General features: G+C 44.3%; 1 protein-coding gene across 1 annotated transcript in view; it reads left to right on the top strand.

Moving 5' to 3' along the window:
• The first annotated feature begins 7,362 nt into the window (after positions 1-7,362).
• SHISA7 (shisa family member 7) overlaps positions 7,363-20,219 on the top strand; it is a 59,022-nt gene continuing 46,165 nt past the window's right edge. Inside the window, exon 1 of the mRNA XM_053451467.1 lies at positions 7,363-7,639. The gene's annotated coding sequence lies outside the window, so the exon portion shown is untranslated. The remainder of the gene's footprint in view (positions 7,640-20,219) is intronic.

Below are 20,219 nucleotides of genomic sequence, written 5' to 3'. Positions count from 1 at the left end.
AGAGCTACTTTTAATCTTTTTTCTAACCTAATCTTTTTTACCTTCCACAGATTTCAAATTACTAACCCAAAAAAACTCTTTGCCCTTAAAGACAGAAATATGTAAACTGTCTATATAACCACTACTTTATAAATCAGCCTTCTGTCTGTTTGGGTATTTGTCTAAAAGGGAAGCATTCTTCTGAACTTGCTCTTTACTTGTCTGTCCTTTATGAAAACACATCATTGCTAGATGATTTCCTGAACAAGTGGTAGATTCATGTTTAAATTTGCAAGAATTTGGCCACTTCAGCAATAATTAAAAGCCCAGCAAATACCCTTACTACTCACCTGTTGACCCATAACCCCTTGTGTTCTAAGCGTAGATGACACTCACACACCAAGTACCAACATCCTTCATTCCCCACTGCAGGTTTTTATGAACTGTAAGTTTCGCCTGAACATTTCATCGTTATTGAACCAGGCTAACCCATCAAATTAGTTATAAGTTTCTAATACAGCCACAAGATGCTGAAACAAACCAGAACTTTTCTCCTTATGCTTTTCACAATATACACTAACAAGTATACAGAATGCTTGGAACCAATTATTAAAAGATCTAGTTACTGGCCTGTGTCTATCCTCATCCTTCTCATGCTTTACTAAAATCTCTTTAGGGGTAGGCAACAACGACAAAATACCTACATATTCATCATTCCATATCATTCACTTTTCCAAGTGAAAACCCAGGGGAGAAACATCATATGACAAAGATTTTTTAATACAAGGCTCATTAAACTATTTTTTTTAGGTAAAACATTAACCCCTTAAGGACCGAGGCTGTTTTAACACTTTTGCAGTGCTCGTGTTTAGATGTCATTTTCTCCTCACTCATTTAGTGATAATATTATCTAATTTCCCATTAAAAAGAAATGATGAAAAATAAAAAAAACTAATTTTCTGACTTTTACCCGAAAAATCTTTTACTCAAGAGTATGAAAAAAACCTGCTAAATAGATTCTACTATTTGTCCTGAGTTTAGAAATACCCAATGTTTTTATGTTTTTTGCTTTTTTCTGTAAATTATTGGGCAATAAGTACAAGTAGTGTTTTTTTCCAAAGCTGGTTATTCTGTCCCATGTGCTATTTTGGGTATCTTTGAAGCTGGCCAATGCAATTTACCCCATCAAATGCACTCATTCTACTAACACCCTTTGTCAAACTTTGTGGTAGTAATTTATTTTGTGTTTTTGTATCACTAAAATTGTGCTTCAGGTATGGATTTACAGCCCCTGCTATACGTCACTTTCAAACAAGACCCCAATAATTGTTCGGCAACATCTCCCGAGTACAGTGATACCCCATGCGTGGGTTTGTTGGGTTGTTTGGAGGTAAAAATGCCACATTTAGGAAGTGCGTGTTTTTTAACTTGGAACTTTTATATCTGGTCCTACTGCCCCATGTCCTAATAGGGTAATCTTTCAATTTACCCCATCAAACCATATATTTTTGAAAACTAGACACCCCAAGGTATTTCAAATGCTAGTATTTTAACTCTTTCCATGCATGAGATTCTACCACCAGCCTTTGCCAAAGTTTGTGGTAGTGTTTTTTTTTTATTTTTTTTCACACAAATTGTACTTCGGGTATAAATTTATAGCTCCAGGTATACGTCACTATCAAACAACACCCCGATGTGTGTTCAGCAACATCTCCTGAGTCAAGGGAAGTGATATCACCCATGCATGGGTTTGTCTGGTGTTTGGGGTTAAAAGGCCACATTTGGGAAGATGCTTTTACTTTAACTCTTTCCATGTCAAGATTTTTGGGAAGATACAGCGCTAATTTCGGCACTTATAATAGATTGTAAGTTCCTGCGGGAACAGGGCCCCTCGTTCCTCTTGTATCTGTATGTCAATTGTTGTATTGCACCTGTCATTATCTGTAACCTTTTCACCTTGTACAGCACTGCGGAATCTGTCGGCGCTTTAGAAATAAAGAATAATAATAATAATAATAATAATAATAAACGTAATTTTTTGCTGGAACTGGATGGTTCCTCTGATGCATAATTATTGTTAAATGTTACCAGTTTTTTTTATTATTATTTATTAAGCTGGGCTCCATTGACTTGCTGTGATACTGCGTCTGCCGCAGTCCCTCGCCGGACTGCCACGTCCTCTCAGTGTGCCATGCGCACTGCACCTATACAGAGGGACGTGTGTGCCGACATGGCACGCTCACGGCAGTCGCATGACGATATGCGCACCCACGATGCACCAACGTCAATGAGCAAGCCACCGCGACGAGTTAGCGGTGCTCGACCACCCCAGCATCTGCCGTTTTTTGTATTTCACGCCGACGCCATTTTGTGTGCGCCAGTCGCGATTACGTCACTTCCTATCGGCCGCCAGTCCGTTTTTCCTGCCTTTTGCTTTATTTAAACCTACTTCCTCAGTCCTTCAGTGCCCGTTCAAAGAGTCACATGCGTGTTGCTCTGGGTTCTCCTTAATTGTTCGTTCCTGCTCCTGATTGACTTATACGTGTACCAGACCTTGGCTTTGTTTCCCGACTTTGATCCTGTGCTGCCTGCCCCGACCTTGGAAGTACCTGATTACGTTTCTCTGCCGCTTACCCTGTACTGCCTATTTGCCATGGACTTACTGCCTAGCCCTTTGCATGGTTGAATGCAGTACCTGTATCCAACCTGAAAGTGGAGCCAGAGTTCTCTAGAGGGTCTGGAGACCCTCTGGCGAACTTTTCCACTTTTCCACTCTCCGGAGCGGTCACAGCGCGTCCTGAGGTGAGTGTTCGGTGTTGCTGAGTGCCTCGTAATCGAGGTGATCGTTAGGAGGTGATCGTTAATTGCCTCCTAAACTTTTAAAACAGGTGTTCTCCGCCATACAGTGTATGGATATTGATGCCCACGGAGAGGGGCCAGGCATGGTGCATGATGCCAATCTCGCTGTTGTCACAAAACCTTTACTTTTCCTCTCACTGATTTCTGGGCCTAGAAAGTTTTGTCCTCTGAAGTGACTACAAATTCAGGATTCTGGATAAGTAAAAATTAAATAGTTCTATTTATTCTAGGGATGCTCCGAAATGAAAATTCGGGTCCGAAACCGAAAATTCAGGGTTCACTTAGCCGAAGCCGAATTTTTTTTAAAAAACTGTTGATTCAAGAAGAAGGCACTTAAAAGAAGCAAACATTCTCTTTCAACAAGTTACAAAAGTATGCTAGTACAGAAATACATAGTGTACAAATGTATCAAAAGAGGAACAGGTGGTACATATTGGACATTCACGGTGTACCAGTACATGCACTAATTGAACAGAAGTGGACAGAATGTGTCATGGACAGCGGAAGACATATGAAGCAATATCCGGGCTATCACATCGAACTGTCGTGGGAATACAGTGTGTGACGGGACCGACCTGTACCCCGACTGGGTACGCCCGCCGAAAGTTGCTTCCTTCGCCCCATGGCCACCGGGGCACCAGAGATTAACCCCTTCACTGTCTGTGGCTAGCCGAAACTGAGCTACACAGGGTGGCTATCGTCCTGAAAAGGACAATACGCGATCATAGCAGAGAACACAGCTCTTCAGGAACCTCGGCTGTACTGTAGTATACCGAAGTAGCAATACAGCACCCTACCGCCCTAATAAGGGCAGCACCGAGGCTTACCTCAATAACAAGACAGGACTCGTAGTGAGGTAAAACAGGAACTCTCTTTATTTGGGAACACAGGGGTATTTAAACAGTACAAGGGATTGAGTTACGTCTAATAGACACACAAGGGAATTGCGTCCAATAGACACAAGGGAATTACATCCTGCCTGTCACCCGCTCCCGTGGATCCGCTGTCCCCCGTCGTCCTGCGTCCGTCCGCTCGGCTCCCGGCTCGCCGCTTCACTTACCTCGTGGCGAGGTCAGGAGGAAGCGCCGGCTGGGTGCTCGCCGTTGCGGTCGTGCTCCCTCTGCTGGACACGCGCGTAACTGCAGCTAGGTTTAGCTGCAGCTGCCGCGTTTTGGCAGGCAGGGGGTGCGTGTGACGTCAGCGTTGGGGGCGTGGTGTCCACTGGCGCCAAATTTAAAAACCCAGAAGCCCTGTTACCGGTACCCTGGTGTGGTCTTTTTGCTGGTTATTGCTACTGTACGTTCTATGAATTATCTGACCCTTTGGCTTGTCCTGACTACCCTTTGCTCTACGATTTGGCTGTGTTTGTCTCTACGTGTATGACCTGGATCGTCTGACTACCCGCTTTGGTTCTGACCCACCTTCTGGCTGACTACCCGTCCTGTGTATGACCCCTGGCTCGTCTGACTCTGCATTAGTTTTGCCCTCCTCCTACGTTACTTTGGTGGAGATCTCTCCAGCTGTACCCAGAGACTATCTACCTCTCCATATCTACCTACTCCGGGGCCTCCTCACTGTTGGGATCATCGAATACCTGGGGTTGCGTCTCTGCGCACTCCTCCAGGAGAAGAACTTCTGCGGTGAGTGCTCTGGCTTGTGGTAGACGTGACACCCATCCTGTGTATGACCTGGATCGTCTGACTACCCGCTTTGGATCTGACCCACCTTCTGGCTGACTACCCGTCCTGTGTATGACCCCTGGCTCGTCTGACTCTGCGTTAGTTTTGCCCTCCTCCTACGTTACTTTGGTGGAGATCTCTCCAGCTGTACCCAGAGACTATCTACCTCTCCATATCTACCTACTCCGGGGCCTCCTCACTGTTGGGATCATCGAATACCTGGGGTTGCGTCTCTGCGCACTCCTCCAGGAGAAGAACTTCTGCGGTGAGTGCTCTGGCTTGTGGTAGACGTGACACTGCCCTCCTTTGCATATGACTGAGTATTAGCACTCAGCCCAGTAGGGGGTCTCTACTGTAGTCTGTGTAAGGAGGGAGGGGGCAGGACGTGTGGCATCTGGACAGGGTAGCAAACAAGGGGAACAAAAGCACACACCATAATTACAACATATACTGGGAAATGCAGGTATCACAAACAATAACTATTACAGACGGTACCGATTAACCCGGGGCCGTCACATCTCCCCCCCATAGTCCGGCAGACCCGGCTAGACCCCTAACGGGTCGGCTTGGGGCTGTCCGGGAAAGATAGGTGGGCATTAGGTTGTCTCTGCTCCCCAGTCGTTGGAGTGTGGCGCTCTGCACCCGGGCCCATAGTCTGTAGGGAGAAGGCTGGCACTCAGGCCCCTCCAGAAACCCATGGCATGGAGGCCTCTGTGACAGTCCCCTAGCTCGATTGCTCCTACAAAGGTAGCGCTTACCCAGCCAACGTCTGCCTCTCCCGGTGCGTATACCATTCGCTGGAGAGAAGTGCCGACTGCCCCTTCTCCCTGGAGGGTACCCAGCCTCTGGGGAGGGATGCCGCCTGCACCCCCTCCCTGTTGCTCATTCTGCCGCTGGGGAGAGGAGCCGACTGCCTTATCTCCCTGGATCCCTGTTGTAGGTGCTGGGCAGAGGCCAGAGGTGCTCTGCCCTGTTGCCAGCGCTTCTGCTGGGGCTAAGGGATCTTCGGGTCCGGCCTGCAGCTGGGGGGAGGGAACAGTGTCCCCTGCTACCATCTGCCGCTGAGGAGGGAGGACAGGTTCCTCTGCTCCCAGGATAGTTGGCTGTCGCTGGGGAGGCTGGCTGGCTGTGCCATCTCCCGAGTATGCAATCAGCTGCTGAGGAGGGATGCCGCCTGCACCCCTTCCCTGGCGCTCCTTCTGCCGCTGGGGAGATGGGCCGGCTGCCGCATCTCCCGGGATATCTGCCAGCCGCTGAGGAAGAGGGACGATACCCTCAGCTCCCATAATTGGGATCAGCCGCTGGGGAGCGTAGACCGGTTCTTCCGCTCCCGGGTCTGTGAGCTGCCGCTGGGAGACTGACCAGCTGCGCCATCTCCCGGGTCCTCACTCAGCCGCTGGGGAGGAATGCCGTCTGCACCCCCTCCCTGGTGCTCCTTCTGCCGCTGGGGAGATGGGCCGGCTGCCGCATCTCCCTGGATATCTGTCAGCCGCTGTGGAGGAACGCCGGTTACCCTTCCTCCCATGATTGGTGACGGTTGTTGGGGAAATCCAGATGATGGGGATGAAGGCGGTGCAGGGCAGAGGTCAGCAACTTTCTGCCCAGTTGCCAGAGCTTCTGCTGGTGTGGGGAACGGTGCTGGGCAGCGGACAGCGTCACTCTGCCCTGTGGCCAGCTCTTCCGATGGTGGGTCCCTGCTAGCAGGTGGGGACCCTTCACTGTGGGACGGGTAGACGCCAGCAGCATTCTGCCCTATTGCCGGTGCTTCGGCCTGAGCGAGGATTGCTGATGCAGGACAGATGTCAGTGAAGCTCTCTACAGGTGCCAGCGCTTCTGCTGGTTGGTCCTCGTTAGCCGGCGGGGACACTGTGCTGGGGGATGAGCAGAGGCCAGAAGCACTCTGCCCTGTGGCCGGTTCTTCTGCCGGTCTGGCATTTTGCGGTGCTGGGCACAGGATTGCGTTGCTCTGCCCTGGTGGGTCCCTGCTAGCAGGCAGTTCATTTGTTGCAATGAAGAACTATGTTTGAAACCCTATTTATATAGCCTTTTCCTAACTTTTGCGCAGCGCAAGCCATCCGCAAGAGGGAAAATTAAAAGTGGGCAAAGAGCTAGCGTGAGCGCAACACAGAATTTTTGAATTACATAACCAACCTTAAAGTTGAACTTATGAATCCTAACTAATGTCTATCACTGACCTTTACCTGACCATAACAACATGCAGCCCTGTACAATTGGTAACAGGGCTTTCCATTCTATTTATTTTTTCCCTTTTGGGATTTGACCTTGCTTTTTAGTCCTGCCAGACAAGTGATTTTAGGGCAATGTTTCGCCTAGACCCGTACTTGCCCTTGCATTGTTAAAGTATGCCTTTCCGCTCATGCAGTTTCTTCAATGGATATCATGATGTACTGTCACAGGTGTTTTGGGGTTTTTACTTTTCATATATCCATCCAGCAATCAATATTCCAGTTCAACCAATTCAGGCATTCAATTGGAATACAGAAAAAAGTGAGAGAAGAGGGGGGGAACAAAAGTATGCAGAGTAACACCAGAGAGACAATAATTTGAAAACAGGCGCAAGCAGCAGAAAACATATATACATATACAGCTTCAGCAGTGCTTGTTGTTCTGCATTGTAGAGAAAAAACAAACATGGAAAAGGATAATCTTGCTGGCTGTAGATGGTTTCACTGCAAGACTAAACAGATACTAATAATTAACTGTTTTCTTGATGCAGTCTTCACTGACAGGGAGGAGATATGATGGAAATGAGGCGGGAACAAGGTCGGTTTATAGTAAAGCCCCCTGGACAACAGCATCCAATTACAATACCAGCACGGTAAAGGGGAGGTATATTTTATCCAATGAAATCTAATAGACGTTAGGTCTATTTTTTCTTTCTTTAAGCATGGAAGAATTTCTCTTTTTTTACATCAAGAGCATAATTTTTAGTATCAGCACCTTTTATATCAAATTCTGATAAAGCTAGAAAAAGACGACACAAAAGGCAACATTTTTTCTTTCTGTTTCTGTATTTTTGCATGGATACTGCTAACTGGAAAATCACAATACGTACAACATTATTCGGTTTTATACCCGATACATTTTCTACTAGAAAAACGGTAAGAGTCGACCTTTTGTTGATATGTTGGTACTATACCGCAGAATGTTTTCTAAAAAAATGTTTTTCTTAACGTGATAACCGTTTTTTAAGTGTGACGATAAGCTTGGTTAGTGTAATCACTAATACAGACACACGATTGTGTTTAGTAAGTATTAAATATTCAAACCGAAAACATACGTTTCTTCTTCTAAGCATCGTTCTTTGTGTATGATTAAGGTGCATTACCAGTGTGTGCAGTCCTTTGTGCCTTGAATACATCGATCAGCTCACTAACTAATGCGCTGTCATTTTTGTTTTAGATTTATTGATTCTGAGCAATCTGTAGCTTCCGATTCACTGTGTGTACACATACATACATCTTCATATATGTATATATATATGTGTGTGTGTATACACTTTCATACAGTATATAGTATATACTGTTAGGCTGTAAGCATCACTTGGCAACAGTGGCATTTCTCCATTGGGGATGTATTCATTTACGCAGTTTAAAAGCGTGCACTTTCATCTGTGAAATTTGCAAAATAGGGGAGTGTGTGTCGTTTGAATTGCTATTATTTTTTTACTGTTTTCAAACAGCACTGTTCCCTGACTAAATGGCTGGTTATTTTAATCCTGTAGATTTAGAAGTCCTTTCATACAGCTGTCACTTCACATCACAACGTTTTTGTAGATTCCTTCAAGTGAAGTCAAAGGGCATGAATAAGCATAGCGCACAGATGCATATACGTATGCGTTTTGAATAATAAGCTTGCAGCCTGTATGTGATTTACACATGGTTTGGTATAAGACAGAGACATATGTCATTGTGCACTGTACAGAATATGGGAATGTATGCATTTGGGAGGAGTGAAATCAGTATACAAAGAGTAAAGGCAGCATCTCTAAAGCAGTAGTGAGGGTATAGGGGGATGGGTGCCATTTCCACTGAATTCGTTGCCATGGAAACAGTTCAGGCTGCCGGGCATGTGTTACATGGGTTGGGTGCACTGCTTTCATAGTTTTATAGTCAAAAACAGTATAACGGAGAACATTGTAATGGTAGATACGTTGCCTAAGTGAGTATAATTATAAGCAGCCAATAGAAATCAACTGGCTTGCATGCCAGAAATATGCCTGGCATGGATACGTGATTGTGATGACACAGGTGACCCCCATCCAAAAAGCAATGTTAAAAACTAAAATAATAACGTTACCCAGGGGGCCCCTGACTACCTTCCTTGTATCGAAAGCCTGCGTAAAGGTAATCCTCCGGGAAAAAAGGCACCCAATGATCCATACTACTAGTCAGGATGAAAAAGTACACATACTTATTTGGGCTAGCCATGATTTAAAAAGCTACATTGCCAGGAGAAGGGCCTTATCATAGAACAGAAAACAGGAACAGATTAACACAAGGCTAATCTAATCCCACAAAAAACAATGTTGAATACACAACATACAATACACATGGTTGCAGAGGGGTCAATAAAGTAACACATAATATTCAGACTAGACAGTGAGACATCAAAACACATAGAAGCAAGAAGGTGAAAGCAGAAAATACTACAATTTAACCCCTACAAGTCTGTACAATTGCAGTCCCTATACATTTCTCAAAACAGGTCCAGCATCAAAAATGTTTAAGTCACATGTTAATAGGGCTATGGTACAAAATAACCTACATGGTAATAACACATAGTAACAAGACCAGATCCTGTCACAAAAGGAAAAGTGAATGCATATAAATGTATTGTTTTAAATGAAAACATAGGCTGATGAGCTTTTTGTGGACTATCACTCCCATTACCCTCAGTCAGAATGTTTGCCTCTGGAGATCAATGCAGAATGAAAATACACTTGGAATGGAGAATCTTCTCCCAAGACCCCAGATGCCAGTTTGCTGATGATGACAAAATAATGAGAGTGAGGGTCCGTAAAACATTTTAGTGCACTAGGTGGCAAGCTTAGGGTAAGGACCCCCAAAGTAATATTTTCTGAAATATTACCTTTACCACGTGCTATACCTGGGAGGCAGTAGGACCTAACGGAGAGTAATAGGTGTCTGTAAAAGAAGAAGAAGGTAATATACAAGGATTGTCAGATGTTTATACCGACTGGAGGGCTGGAATTTGTTGGACATTGGTGGACTCTCCTCCATGTATCCTAGCAAAATCTCCAGGTCCTCTTGCAGAAAACCAGCCCCAAAACATTAAAGAGCCACCACCATATTAAACTGTGGGCATGAGGTACTTTTCCATATGGCTACCGCTCTGTATGCTCGAAACTTATCTTTGCTGTTTAACCCCTTCAATCCCAGAAAATTTTGCCATTTTTGCGGTTCATCGATTATTCTCTGTTTCTTGTGAATAGTGTACCCATGTAAACTATATATTGTTTTATCAAGGAGAAATAGAGCTTTCTTTTGATACCATAGTTATATGATTAGCTGAAAAGGTTTGGGGGTTGTGAACGGGGGCAGGAGGGTTATACTGGGTAGATGTTGTGTTAGGGCAATGGGATGTAAGGGGCTTTTTTAATATCTTTTTTTATATATATTTTTTATTTTATGTACTTTTTATAGTTATATATATTTTTTTAAATGGTTAGAGGTCCTCTTAGGGACAATGACATCACTTAGCTCACTTTATTGTTTTTTTTAATCGGAGCGGTCAGATATCCCTGCAGGGTCTGTATAATTTTTAGATAACACATAGACCAGGGCCGCACCTTGAGGCTGCATGTTGGACGTCCCTGGTCTATGTGTTATCTAAAAATGATACCCCTGTGAAACAGGAAGACATGGTTGAGCTATTTCCTAGTCACCCCTGGAAATATATATTTCTTATATGAATTCATAGAGGTGCCAATAATTGTGCTACACATATATTTACCTAATTAAATTAAATTGATATCTATGAGAGCAGAGTATTTTGTGTATTTTTTTAAGAATAGACCAAAAGGTTAAACAATAAAGACACTTCTATGCTCATATTTACCAAGGGTGCCAATATTAGCAGAGGGCACTATTTTGGGGTTTTTTCCCTGTGTGCTGCAGCTCGGTTAATTGAGGGGAGTGGTTCCCTATTTTCACCTCTGTGAGTACCTATATAAAGCCACAACTAACTCACAGAGCTTGCTCACTACTTGAGTTGCTTCTGCATAGAGATAGTCTGTGTGTGGTTATGGGAGTTAGCAAGATTGATGGTCTGACTCATCTTGCTCCATGTATGCATGCCTGGATGAATCCATCCAGGGTCCATACCTCTGTGGCAGGTGTGAGTAAGTGGCTTCTCTGGAAGCTCATATTGGAGATCTGGAGAAGCAAATTTTGAAAGGAGTCTACTGCTCACTGAGCAGAGTGTAGTGGGTGCAGATAGAGGAGATAAGTCAGCTGGGAAACAGGCAAGTAGCTGGGTGACAGTTACATGTGGTAACAGAAGGAGAGGGAAGAGGAAAGGTTTAGCTAGCCCTGACCTTTTGCAACCTAACAGATTTGTCCGTTTGAGTGAAGATGTTGGGTGCATCAGCTCAGGAGTAGCTGTACTGGAGGAAGCTGTTCCTTCTTACAGCCGAGGGAACAGCCCCTCTAGTACGGGTGGCGTTGAGAGTGTAATGTTGTGGTGGTAGGGGAGTAGATAAGGTATTCTGACGCTCTGATCGGCTCAACCGGACAGTTTGCTGTCTCCTGGGTGCTCGGGTCTGGCATGTTGCTGACAGAGTGGATGGAATATTGGGAGGGGCTGGGGAAGACCCGTCTGTCACGGTCCATATTGGTACCAATGACAAAGTCAGTGGAAAATGGAAGGTCCTAAAGAATTACTTCAGGCAATTAGGAGGTAAACTGAAGAAAAGGACCACCAAGGTATTATTGTCAGAAATATTACCTGTGCCGCGCGCAATAGTAGAAAGGCAGTGGAAGATTAGGGAGGTTAATGCGTGGTCATGGTGTAGGAAGGAGGGTTTTGGCTTTTTAGAGCACTGGGCTGATTTTGCACTTGGGTACAATCTTTATAGCGGTGATGGATTGCACCTAAACAGAGGAGGGTCTGCTGTGCTTGGGGACAGGATGGCTAGAAGGTTGGAGGGGATTTTAAACTAGTTGTAGGTGGGGAGGGACACAGAAATCAAGAAAAGGTAGATAGCACAGAAAGGAGAGGGGCTTTAGATTGGAACAAGAGGGCAGAGATGGGGGAGGGGTAAAATCAAAACAGAGGAGGTATGTACTAGAGCCCTGCGCGGGACTGCTTTTTTAAACCCGCTCCTGCCCGCTCCCGCTGATTTTTTTGTTCAATCCCGCCGGCTCCCGCAATGTGGGCGTTCCACTCCTGCCCGCTCCCGCAACATATGTGCCCAATCCCGCCCGCTCCCGCTACATTTGTGGTCAATCCCGCCCGCTCCCGCCACAAATGTGGCCAATCACAGCCACCTCCATCTGAACTGCAGATTTCCCGCGCAGTCCCGCAAGGCTGTCCTCGAGTTGCTCCTTCACAGCGTCTCTTCTCCTGCTCCGCCCAGGAACACAGCGGAGTCACGGGAAGTGACATCACATCACATGACTCCGCTTTGTTCCTGGGCGGGGCAAGAGAAGAGATACTGTAAGAGAGCAGCGCAAAGGCAGCCTTGTGAGACTGCGCGGGATTACCGGGACCCGCAGGTGCAGTGTCTGACCACCTGCTCCCGCCTGCAACCCCAGCAAGACCGCCCCTGCCCGCAAGTTTCTTGGCGGGACCCGGGGGACCCGCCTCCCAATGCAGTCCTCTAGTATGTACCATATTTCCCCATGTATAAGACGTACCTTTTTTAGAAAAATTTGGCGTCTAAAAATTGGGTGCGTCTTATACAGTGGTGGTAGATTTTTTGGCTGCTTACCTGTGTTGCTCAGCAGCATCTCTTGATGTGTCGTGGCGACACGGGAACTCAGTGGAGTCACGTGAATGCACATCGCATCACATGACTCTGCTCCGTTCCTGTTCGCAGCGGGAAACAGCGGCCCCCACGGAAGTCTGCGAGCGGCACCAGAAGATCTGCAGTTCAGGTAAGGTGGGGGAGTAAATGAATGAATATATATGGGAGGCTGATAGTGATGTGCATGTACTGGCTGTCTGAGCATGATTGGAGTGCGATTGCTAACAATTGCTAGCAGCTAACATCAACCACACTCATATCATGCCCAGGCAGCCAGTACAATAACTTTATGTAATATATATATTTTTTTTATTTCGGCCTCCAAAATTAAGCGTCTTATAAAAAAATTTCACATGAAATACAAGAGACTCATGATAATATTAAATGTATGCTTACCAGTGCAAGGAGTCTAAATAACAAAATGGGGAAACTATAGGCAATAGCATACACTAAGCAATATGACATAATAGGCATAACGGAAACATGGTGGGATGAGACGCATGACTGGGCAGTTAACTTAAATGATTACACGTTATTTAGGAAGGATAGAAAAAGCAGGAAGGGTCGTGGAGTTTGCTTGTATGTGAACAATGAGCTAAAGTCTAATATTAATATATTGAAATATATTTGAAATAAACTAAAAAAAAATCGCACAATGGAAATACTAAAACATATTTTAAAAAGGCCAATTTCAATTAGATAAGGGCAGCATTACAACAAATTGACTGGCATAAACTCTTTAGTGATTAAAAACACTGAGACAAAATGGAGTATCTTCAAACAAACATTAGAAAGGTACACTTTACAGTATGTACCATTGGGTAATAAATCTAAAAGAATCAGATTGAAACCAATGTGGCTTAGTGGGGAAGTAAACCAAGAAATTAAAAATAAGAAAAGGGCTTTAAAAGCATTTAAATCAGACAAATCAGAGGGATATAAGGAAGATATAAGGAAGCCAATAATGCATGCGAAAAGGTGATTAGATGGACTAAACTAGAAAATGAGAGAGGGATAGCAAAAGAGAGCAAAACCAACCCCCAAAAATTCGCACATAAATTCTAAACAAAAAAGAAAAGTGTAGGTGCACTAAAAACTGAGATGGGAGTATTGGTTAACGAGGACCAGGAAAAAGCAGTATATATTAAGGAGGAACCTATGGCAATGGAAATGGAAATGACTACTGCAAAAAATGTGTGATTGGATGACTCAGGACAAGGTGCTGCAGCAAATAGGGGAGAGGATGGCTAGAGGAATTGAGGATCTTTTAAACTAGGTTCTGGGGGGAGGATAAAGATAGAAATGGAGTGCTAGCTAGAGTAGACTGGGAAGGGGGTCTAGCTATGGGAAAAGGGGATGAGAGCAGTGGTGGGGTTAGCACAGACAATATGGTACATAGTACAAAACCTGCAGTCAAGGATTACTTGTCAACTGATAAACCGGAAATGTGTAGTAACCTGTGTAGTACTGTGTAGTAAATGTCTTTTAGCAAATGCGAGCAGCTTGGCAAACAAAATGGGTGAGCTGGAAATATTGGTAAGTGATGAACAATATGTGCCCGTATTTAAAAAGGGATCAAAATCTCAACCGGGCCTGGCAAGTAAGCTTAACATCGGTAGTGGGGAAATTATTTGGGTTGCTAAAGGTATACATTCAAGATCATATCTTGAGCCATAATCTAATTAGTCGAGGTCAACATGGATTTGTGAAAGACCGGTCTTGTCAAACCAACCTATTAGCATTCTATGAAGAAGTTAGTAAAAATATAGACCTGGGTGTGGCTGTAGATGTGATTTATCTGGACTTTGCTAAGGCATTTGATACGGTTCAACATAAAAGGCTACTCTACAAATTAGCAGAAATAGATTTAGGGGCAAATGTTTGTATTTGGATTGGAAATTGGCTAAAAGATAGAATGCAGAGGGTTGTTGTGAATGGATGTTTCTCAGCCTGTACACAAGTATTAAGTGGAGTGCCTCAGTGGTCTGTCCTCGGTCCTCTTCTTTTTAATTTATTTATAAATGATCTCCCAAGCTGCATTGAGAGCCATGTCACAGTTTTTGCTGATGACACAAAATTAGGCAGGGGAATTCAGACTAATCTTGATGTTTCTTCTTTGCAGGAAGATTTAGACAGAGTTTGGGACTGGTCGTGCAAGTGACAGATGAGGTTCAATATAGAGAAATGCAAAGTTATGCATTATGGTAAAAATAATAAAAATGCAACCTATTCTTTAAATGTAATATCCAATTTACACCCTAAATGATAGTGAATTAGAGATAACAACAAATGAGAAGGAATTGTTATAGACAACAAACTAGGAAACAATGTGCAATGTCAGTCAGCAATTGCTAAGGCCAGTAAGGTATTGTCATGTGTAAAAAGGGGCATCAATTCGTGGGATAAATATAATTTTTACCCTTTATAAATCGTATAAAGGTAATCGTATAAAATGGTAAGACCACACCTTGAATATGCTGTGCAATTTTGGGCACCAATTCTAAAGTAGGATATTATTGCACTGGAAAAGGTACAGAGGCGGGCTACAAAATTAATAAAAGGAATGGAACACTTTAGTTATGAAGAAGGGTTAATTAATTTAAATATGTTTAGTTTAGAAAAAGACGCCTCATAGGGTATATGATGGCATTATATAAATATATTTGGGGCCAATATGAATCATTGTGTGGAAATCTATTCATAAACAGGACTATGTATAGGACACGTGGTCACGCATTTAGACGGGAAGAAAGGAGATATAGTCAGTTAGGACAATAAGGATGTGGAATTCTCTGCCTGCAGAGGTAGTTTTATCAGAGTCTGTACAGACATTTAAACAACAATTGGATGTATACTTGCAAAAACATAATATTCAGGGATATAATTTTTAAATTATGGGGAAACAGCTTTTTGATCCAAGGAGAGATCTGACTGCAATTCCGGGGTCAAGAAGGATTTTTTTCCCCTAGTTGGTGCAAAATTGGAAATAGCCTGGGTTTTTTTGCCTTCTTTTGGATCAACAGCAAGAAATAAACAGACATGGTAAAGGCTGAACTTGATGGAGGCATGTCTTTTTAGCCTGTCCAACTATGTAACCACTCAAGCCACAGATGGTCTCAACAAACCCAATAGCTTAACAGTTTTACTTAAATAGTAAAATCATTGTGTTATTAGTTTATGAAATCAGCATAAGTAGGGAATGGTGTTACCTGATTTAATGAGATTAATTTTGTGGAAAGGCAGACTATTTGGAGGATTACACTTCCTGAAATACTACTTCCGTACTGAAAATTAAATTTCATCAAAATTTCTGTTTTGGAACAGATTTAGTAAAGCCCCAACATTAACCATGTTCTTTAAATTCTTGCAAAAGCCCAAGGCCCTTCTAATCCTGGTCCGTCTCCCAACCCTATCCACCACAAACAACAACAATTTCATACCTATCATTTCTAAGTGCAAACTCCCTCTGGTCTTCAGTTGTACCTTGTGGAATGCTTACTCTGTATGCATCGAACTTGCTACTATACATAGCCTCTATCTTATGCATTTTACATCCTAGCTCTAACTGAAGCTGCATCTCCTCCAATTAAACCACCTCCTCTGCTGCACTCTCCTTTAGGAGCCTACACTTCAGTTACACTCTTAGGCCAGGTGATAGAAAGGGTTGTGGTGTTGGCATCCTTCTCTCCTCTAACTACACCTTAAAACATATACCACATTTTCCCTCCCCATAATTTTATTCTCTTCACATTGCAGTGGCATATTGCCTACCAGTCGTACTCACAGTTCTTTTCTACCTGGCTTCCCTTCTTCCTCTATTCTGATGTCCCCTAACTCACTCTTGGTGACTTCAACATGCCTCCTGACATATGTAACCCCCAGTTTTAAACTCCTCTCCCTACCATTTTTTTTTATCTTTCCCATTGGACCAAATCTCCCCTGTACACACTGATTAACACTCACTTGATCTGGTTTACTCAAGTTCATGCTTCCACTCTTATTTCCCTGTGTCTCCTTTCTCCACTTCTGACCACCACCTTCTAAAATGTAATCCAAAATAACCCCTTACAAGACATTTCAGTGCTCACCTCAGGGCTCGACAAACCCTAGGCACCAGATTGCAATGGCCACTAGAAAACACTTACTGGAGCCCAGGGTTTTGCAAGGCTGCCATCATTAATCCAGTGTAACAGTTGCAGTGAGACGCCCAGTGGGGTCACATAATGCAGGCTATGTGACCCTGTTGGATGCCTCACGTCACTAGCTTCACCATGCACCTGCAGGAAAGCATTGTGCCAGATTTGCGATGACAGAAGTTAGGCAATGGCGTGGCAGGTGAGAGGAGGAGTAGTGTATTTGAGTGTGTGTCAGACTAGTGTGTATATGTATAGTGCTGGAAGCAGTGTATCTGCGTATACTGGAGTGGTCTGCAGTGTGTATAAGGGATGCACCGAAATGAAAATTCTGGACCGAAACCGAAAATTCAGCATTCACTTGGCGGAAATATATATTAATATATATATATACATATACACATAGCAATCACACTCCTAAAATGCCCAGGCATACCCAGATTACAGCATGTACTGACTGAATTTTTCTGTCTTTCTGTCCAATTTCGGTGTGTTACTTGCTTTTAATAAAAGTGGTTAACACACCAAAATTGGACAAAACAAATCAATACACAATCCTATCATGCCCAGGCAGCCAGTACATGAGCATGATAGTAGTGGGATTACAGCCTCTCTATGCCATGCTAAAACCACCACAAACATTCATTCATGCATACTTGCTCATAAACCCTCCCCGACCCCTTACCTGAACTGCAGATCTCTCACTTATGCAGGGGCCTGGCTTCTTCCCTCTGCAACTTCTCTTGTCGCGCCCCCAGGGCAAGAAGGAAGGGAGAAGAGTCATGTGACGTGCATTCACATGACTCGACTGGGTTCCTGTTCTCCTGGCCAGTACAGAGGTAAGCAGCCTGGCCCATGGGGACGATTATTTTCGGCTGTTTTTTTTATTTCAGCATTTTGCTGATAATGCCCTTTTTGGCTGATATATTTCGGCCACCGATATATCGGTGCATCTCTAGTGTGTATGTGTTGTGACTGTAAACCCCAGGGAGATGCTTAGTTTGGCATTTTGGTACAGGTGCTATTCAGATCATAAATATGGGTCTTTGGGGTGGAGCAATTGGAGAGCAGGGTGGACCAGTGCTCCGTTCCCACAGTCTGTGGAAAATCCATGCCAGCTTTTCCAAGAGGGTAGAAGTCTGCAGGATCCGGTCCGGGATTACTATGGGGCCTGCATGAGGCACAGGTGCTGGGCATTAAAACTCCCTGGAGCCTGATAATTAGAGAGACTGTTTGGGGAAGAAGACCATCCCTGAGCCAAGTGAGGCATTACCTATCTGTACCTTTTGGCTGTCTGGGGGAGGTTTTCCAGAGCCTGGCTTAGCTGGATCTGGCTGGAAGGTCAAGTTAGTTTCTTTTTATGATTTTGTTTTGGGGTTTTGTGTTTGAACAGTTAAAAATAAAGCACTTTTTGCTACAAGCTGGTGTTCCTGAGCCTGATTGCCCTATAGGACCATGCTTAAGACCCTTAACTTATGGCCCTCATGCTACAGAGTTTGTCCCAGTGTGTAGGAGTCAGTGTGTGTGTATGTGTATACTGCAGTATCGGTGTCTGTGTGCTATATGTATAGTGCTCTAGTCAGTGTGTATTTTTATATATGTGTATTTGTATAAGATGTGCTAGCGTGTATGTGGTGGTAGGGGACTAGTAGGGCATTAGCATTAGTGTTTCAATGTGTGTATTTGTGTATGGTGTTAGCATTTCTGTAATTAGTGTACAATGTTAGTGTGTTACTGTATTGTGTTTGTGAGCATAAGATGTTAGCATGTGTCTGTTACTGTATGGTGTTTAAGTGGGACACTAAACCCAACACTGTTGGGTTATACTTTATCACAAAATGATTGGAGAAGAAAAAAAAGCTGGCTTCTAACTTTTTTGATTGGCTCCTAGATCCAAACCAAATTTGTCAACCCCTGCCTCATATTCAAAGGCCACTGCCAGATAAAACCCTTTCCCAACTCTCAGCATCCCTACCTCCATGTCCTACCTCCTATGTTAAGCCTTTCTTGTCCAGACACAGCAGCCTCTTTTTATAACACACTCTTCTTAGCTCTTGACGGCATTGTCCCTGTTACACAATGCTACCGCAGACAACTTAGATGCTCACCATGGCATACTAGAACCACATGCTTCCTTGCTGTACTGCTTAACCCTACTTCAGATAATCAAAATCTAGCGAATGCTTTATTCACTACAAATCCACACTATGCTTTTTAAACTCTCCCCTTTCTCTCATTAAACAACTCTACTCTCATATCCTTTTCAACTCCCTTCTCTGTCCCTCTGCAACCACACTACATATCCCTGTCACTGCCCAAGATCTTGCTACCCACTTCAAAGACAAGATTGAAACTGTCAGATGGGATTCTGTGCGACCTACATCTGCTGCACCCCACATCACTGATTCCCCCTAAAATTGATGAACAAACTTTTCTTTTTTCCTCTCACCCAACAACCTGTCTTATTGGCCCTATTCTACCACATCTTGCAAATTATGTCTCCCACTCCAATTGTCCATCACTTACCCACCTATTTAATATTGAGCGGATTCAGTACAATCGGTTAAGTACTTGACCCTCTATAGTTTCTTCTATGTGCCTACCCAGAATCCCTTGTGGTTGTGGCAGCACTATGAGATTTCTGAGGGCAAAACAAGCCTTCTGGCATCTGTAGATGAGTGTTTAATAATATTTCTACTACCCCCTTAATTTTAGTGGAAGGGTTTTCCATCACTTTTACCCACCATAATGGTATATATATGTGTATATACATATATATATATATATATACCGTATTGGCTTGGATATTGGCCGCACCCGAATATAGGCCGCACCCTAAAAGTTTGGTACTTTTTTAAAGAAAATGTTTTGTAATAGATATGCTGCCACTCTGTCCCCCCCACCCCCAAGATATGCTGCCACTCTGCACTCCCCCCCTCGAGATATGCTGCCACTCTGTCCTCCCCCTCCTCGAGATATGCTGCCACTCTGCCCCCCCCTCGAGATATGCTGCCACTCTCTCCTCCCCCCATCGAGATATGCTGCCACTCTGTCCCCCCCCTCCCGACTTACCAGAGCAGACTCCCGATTGTCTTGCTGGGCCGACGGGGGACATCTACGTAATACGCGTATACAACTTCCGGTGCTGGCACTTCCGCTGGGTCTGACACCCTGGAGTCTGCTCTGGTAAGTCTTGGGGGCAGAGGTAAAACACATCATGCGGACGTTCACCGGCTGCGGCGATGCACGTAAACAACCTCCGCTGCCGGCAAGTCTGCACAATGTGCTTTAACAATCTTGTTAAAGCACATCGTGCAGACGTGCCGGCAGCGGAGGTTGTTCACGCGCGCATGACCGCAGCCGGTGAATGTCTGCGCAATGCGCTTAGACAACCTCCCGTGACGGCACTCCCCCCGTGGGAAGTGCTGGCAGGGGAGGCTGTCTGAGCGTATCAGAGAATAGGATGCAGGTCCCCTACGCCACTGCGGGGATCTGCATCCTAACCCTGCTGCCTGCCCGGTGCCCGGAACTGCATGTCCTGGGCGTCGGGCGCTAGAC

The sequence above is a fragment of the Spea bombifrons genome, chromosome 12, assembly GCF_027358695.1.
Source record: "Spea bombifrons isolate aSpeBom1 chromosome 12, aSpeBom1.2.pri, whole genome shotgun sequence".
Classification (NCBI taxonomy): domain Eukaryota; kingdom Metazoa; phylum Chordata; class Amphibia; order Anura; family Pelobatidae; genus Spea; species Spea bombifrons.
This window is presented reverse-complemented; position numbering and strand designations above follow the sequence as displayed.